Here is a 6,000-nt window from a genome sequence, read left to right as displayed (position 1 = left end):
GCAGGGCCACCACACAGGGCTCAGTTCCCTCAGGAGGTTTACCAGGAGATGGATCTGGGCTCCTGCCTGCTTTGGGAGCCCTTGTCTGCTGCTGTCTCCACTGCTGCCTCCTGAGGGGGCCTGAGTTATGGGGACACCCTGCTCCCTTCTCGGCTGGCCAAAAAGATCCTCTCACTGACCTTTGGCACCTGTGGATGGAGGGATCTGCGCTGCTGCCACTGGAGATTCTGTCCCTGAAGCCTCGGATCTGCTCCCCTCCATGCTTCGTGGCCAAGGCAGGGCTGGGCTCTGCTCTGGTCTGGTGTGTGATGGACCTTTCGTGTCAGTTTTTCAGGTCTCTCTGGAACAGAAATCTCCTCCACTCTGTTGTTCTGTGGCTTCTGCTGCTCCAGAATTTGTTGGGAGTTCTTCTTTACAGGTATTTTATGGGCTGTGGGTTAGGAGCTAGCATATGTGTGTCTTTCTACTCCACCATCTTGGCTCCTCCCCCTTCTTTCTTTTTTAAAATAAAATTAAATAGTAGTTTATCTATTTTGTCATTTTTGTCATAAAATCAGCTCTTAGTTTTATTTGTTATTTCAATGATTTCCTTACTTTAAGTTTTATTTATCTCTCTTTTGATTTTTAGGATTTTTAATTTGGTGCTTAATTGGAGATTTAAATTTTGTTCTTTTTCTAGCTTTTCTTTCTTCCATACCTAATTCTTTGATCTACTCTTTCACTATTTTTACTAATGTAAGTATTTAGAAATACAAAATTTCCCTTAGGTATTACTTTGGCTGAATCACATGAATTTTGGTATGTTGTTTCATTGTCATCATTGTCTTTAATGAATTTATTGTTTGTTTCTATGATTTGTTTTTTGACCCACTTATTCTTTGGAATTAGATTATTTCATTTCAAATTAATTTTTAATCTATGTTACTAAGGACATTGTTTGAGTAAAATTCTCTCCTAGCAATATAACAATTTATTAACAGAGAGCAAACCTATTAATAAGTAGGTCAGTGGCTTGACTCAATTTATGACAAAACTGCTGAATTGAAGGCAAAACTCATTTTTACAAGGTTAGAAAAAAGAACAGAGTAGGTCAGGTAACATAATGTGGTTAAAGATAAAACAACTGAATAATACAGTTGGTTGGAAGTTGGAAATGGGGGAGGAAGCAATGACCTCCCTCCTTCCCTGCTGTGACCAAGAAAAATTTGTTGTTTGAATTCACTTGCAACATTATAAGAAAATGAACCAGACTTCTTTCCATAGCAAACCAGATGTCTCTGAAGGATTGCTTTATAATGTAAAGACATTAGATCAGGTTCTTTGGTGTCCCTCCCTACATCCCTCAAGGATAATAAAATTCCTTGAGACAAGAAGAGAATAGTGATAAGCAAGAGAACTGGATTTCTAAACTTAACTCATTACAGGCCAGTTGAATTTCTGCACTAAATTCAAAGACAAAGAACCATGACATGGGTACTTACAGGACAAAAATAATTTAATTGTAAATAGGATCAATAAAAATGATACCAAATCATTTTAATCTTCTTAATCCCTCATTTGATCAATGAGAAATACATATATCTCTCATAGATCACTTATCTATAAGTCAATCCTATAAAATCTTCAATATAGTCATTACCCATAGGGTACACTAACAAAAGCTTTTCTAATATGAATTCAGAACAGACTTTAATGCAGTAACTAATGCAAAGTACAAAAAATAATAAGATAGAAGGCAAGAAGGGCCCATTCAACAAGTGTAGGTTAACATGCTGTTTCCTTGTAGCCAAGTGAACCAGGAAATGGGATACCATCAGAGGTCACCTGAGTGAGGTAGTTGTCTACAATTTTCCTGATTAGTTAATGTAAGAACAAGATAGTAATGTAGGAAAAATACGACAGGTCAACATAGCACAAACCATAATAAGAATATCTGATGTCATGAACTAAATTTAGAGCAGAGACATACATGTCTCAAAGTGACTAAGAAAACTCACCAAGCATTCATACGATGTCGCAAAAACCAAAGTAGCACAATAATGATCATCAATATTAACATCAAATCTTTTTATATGTCAATAACCTGATCCCAATGTCCTTTGAATCAGCACATTTCATCTTGAATCTTAGATTTCCCATGTTGTCATCTGGTATCTAATCATTGAGTCTCTGGTTTTACCTTCTCTTGGACATTCTGAAATAGATCTCATTTTCAAGGTAGTTCTAAAGAAGGCTCCTTTCTAGTACAGTTTTCCTTCTGGTTCCATGTTACCTATGGAATCTTAAATTCTGCTAAAATTCTTTACAAAACAGATCTGAATTCAATGTTGTATACTCTTAAAATTTACTTCTTCAACATAATTAGCTCATACATTAAAAATCAGCTCAAACCTTATGTTTCTGATACTATTACCAATAGAGCTGTAAGAAGAATATCAAATTAAGAACATATAGTTTCTTTTAAACTTCAGAGAATTTAGGGTTTTACATACTCTTTGCTGTTTCTATCATAATCTGATGCTGTGTTTATACAAGCACGGCCAAAAAGGATGAAGGAAGAATCTTAAAAAGAATCTGTCAGGATCTTACTTGTAAAATGAACCCTTCTAGTTAAGGATTTAATATTTACTAAGGTAGACAGATAAGCTAGGGCTAAGAGTGTTTTTCTCAATTGGCATTGACTCCATTATGATTTAACTTCCTGTGATATAAATTAGCAAATAGTTATATTTATATATTGAACAAGTTCATATACCAAGCAAAAATTAAAAAGCCCTAAATATTTTAAAATACTATAGAAGGTAGAACTATGAAAACTTTAAAAAGTCACATATATAATCAGCTAATTTGATTGCTTTCTACATTTTTTCATTCTGATTAATTTTCCACTTGAATTTGTTTAGAATTCCAATTAATTTCAATTCTCCTCTTAGAGGAGTAAAGACTGAGAAAGATCTAATCTTTACATGAAAACATAGGTAGCTTCTTTCTTTTGTAGCAAATCTCTCTGATCAGGGCAAGTTTTAGCTGTAATTTTGTTTTTATTATAATGAATCTTGTTATTAGCATCTCTGCGCTGCCAATAGGATAAGTATATAAGATCTTACTATTTTCAATCTGAAATTGCAATCATTCTCATATCGTACACGAGTAAGTAGGTGAGAGCTTGGGCTTTTCATCTGCCTGTTAATAATCATATATTCACGTAAAAAGTAGGGTTCTTGAAATATCTCAAAAATGTTATGATAATAATTCAACAATGATTAGACAAGTTTGTGGTACATATATATGTATAGCATATATAATATATGTTAATTGATAAGTTTAAAGTCAAAGGCGTCTTTTGTTTTGTTTCAAGGGAAAAGATTTCAGTGTAAGCAGTTATCTCCAAGAAAAGTAACTTATGGGCTATCTTGTATTATCTCATTGGAAAATCCAGTTTTACTTAGGTTTATTATTTAATGTGGGATTAACACACGTGTGTAGAGCCTGTTCTAAAGTACAAACATGTTTTACAATAGACAAGTTATTTGACATACATTGTTCTTTTATACAATTTGAAATTAATTATTTGGCATTTTGCATATTCTATCTCCAGGCTTTGTTACAATTGAAGTGAAGTTTGCAACTTTGGAGTAAAATCATGTGTGTACTGATGGTCACCTGCATACAAATATGGAGATTTTTACAAGGTCTTTCTCTCTCCACTGTTTTCTTTCTTTTTTAAAAAAATAAAGTAAGTAACTATTATTCTTTCCTTTCAAAATATATCTGATTAAATGCTTAATAGGTTTTAACATCATGACCACAGCCTCTAAAAACTCGATTTATAATTTCACATGAATGAATCAGGAGTTACAATTTTCCAATGACATAATCTTTTTTTTTTTTTTTTTTTTTTTACCATTTCTTAAACAGCATTTTTCATATAGTGGTTTCTCAGAATTTACAATACAAAAGAATTTAGAAACCCAATAATAACATTCACAATACCATGCATTTGAAACATGAAACAAAATTATAACTAGTCAAGTGATATAGAAAACAATTTATCACGTATAGCATTTTATATCAATCACATTTAAAACTGAACTTAAATTGTCTAGTATGGAATAAGTATGTTTAAAGAAATAACAGTTATTAACAAGTATGCAGGGCTTTCTATATGACAACTTTTGTACTAAGCACTTCACAACCATTATACCATTTTAGATTCTTGCAACCTTCATGGGAGTTAGATGGTATTATTTTTCTCCTTACATATCAGGAAACGTAAACAGATATGAGGTTACTTCCTTAAAAAGCACACAGATAACATATTTATAAGGATCAAAATTGAAAGTCATATATTTCAGATCCATGATCTTTCAGCATTTTACCTTAATGCCAAACTGCATTATAATTTTGGGTCTGGGACAAATCTTTACCACAGCAAATCTGGAATTAAAAATTACAAAATCAAAATCCTAATTTCCCCAAGGGCCACATACTCTGGGTACTTCACATTATAGGGTCAACTACTCTCAGAAAAGTCTACTGCCAAATATTTAAAGTGACAGTCTTGTAATTTCAGCCACCTCTGTAGGGTCCAAGAGGACCTTCCTTACATAGCAGCTAGTAATGTTCCTTCAAGAGCAGAAGTTTAGTATACTTCTCCATAAAATCTCCATAAAGCTTCATGTTGCAAATAAAATACTATAACTCGTACAGCATAAAGAGTAACCACGTAAAGTAAAGTTTCTCATATTTTTCTTATTTCAATGAGTGACTCACAAACCTCTATTTCCAATATACTTAAACTTCTTCCTAACAATTCTCCATACATACATACACACGTCTCTCTATCTTTATATCTTTCTTTTCCTTCCTTCCTTCCTCCCTCCCTCCCTCCCTCCCTTCCTTCCTTCCTTCCTTCCTTCCTTCCTTCCTTCCTTCCTTCCTTCCTTCCTTCCTTCCTTCCTTCCTTCCTTCCTTCCTTCCTTCCCCTTTCCCTTCCCCTCTCTCTTCCTCCCTTCCTTCCTTCCTTCCTCCCTCCCTCCCTCCCTCCCTCCTTCCCTCCCTCCCTCCCTTCCTTCCTTCCTTCCTTCCTTCCTTCCTTCCTTCCTTCCTTCCTTCCTTCCTTCCTTCCTTCCTTCCTTCCTTCCTTCCTTCCTCCCTTCCTTCCTTCCAGTAGTTTTGAAAATCACATTTTCTTTGTTTCTTTAATATTCTTCTCCTAAGCTTTCTTTTGCTGGCTCAGTTTTGAAAGGATCTATATTCCAATTGTATTTCACACTGTAGCACTAATATTTACTTCACTGAATTCCTCCTTTTATATTTAAGCATACATAGTTGTTAAACAAAACAGATGACTTAGCAAAGACTTTTATCCCTAAGTTGCATATGTCAAACTATATTCAAAAGGCTATAAAACTGCATACTATTTGACTCAGAAATACCACTCCTATATCTATATCCTAAAGGGATAAGAAACAAAAAGGTAAAGGACTTGTATGTACACAAATATTTAACAGCTTTTTTAGTGGTGGCAAAGAGTCGGAAATTGAGGTTAATGCCCATCAACTGATGAATGACTGAGGAAGTTGTGGCATATGATTTGTGATGTAATTCTATTGTACTAGGAGGTTCTCAGAAAAACATGGAAAGACTTATATGAACTGATATAAAGCGAAATGAAGAAAGCCAGGAGAACAATGTATACAGTAACAGAAGTATTGTATGATGATAAACTCTGAAAGACTGCTCTTTTCACCAATACAATGATCTAAGACAGTTCTGAAGGACTTAGGATGACACATGCTATCCATTTCCAGAGAAATAACTTAAGAAATTTGAATACAGATAGAAGCATGCCTTTTAAAACTTTCTTTATTTTTCTTTTTGTCTGTGCTTTATTTTACAATATGACTAATCCAGAAATATGTTTTGTATGACTATATATGCATAACCTATATCAAATTCTTGCTTTCTCAATGAGAGGGTAGGGTAATTTAAAATAAA

Source organism: Notamacropus eugenii, chromosome 5, assembly GCF_028372415.1.
Source record: "Notamacropus eugenii isolate mMacEug1 chromosome 5, mMacEug1.pri_v2, whole genome shotgun sequence".
Classification (NCBI taxonomy): Eukaryota; Metazoa; Chordata; class Mammalia; order Diprotodontia; family Macropodidae; genus Notamacropus; species Notamacropus eugenii.
This window is presented reverse-complemented; position numbering follows the sequence as displayed.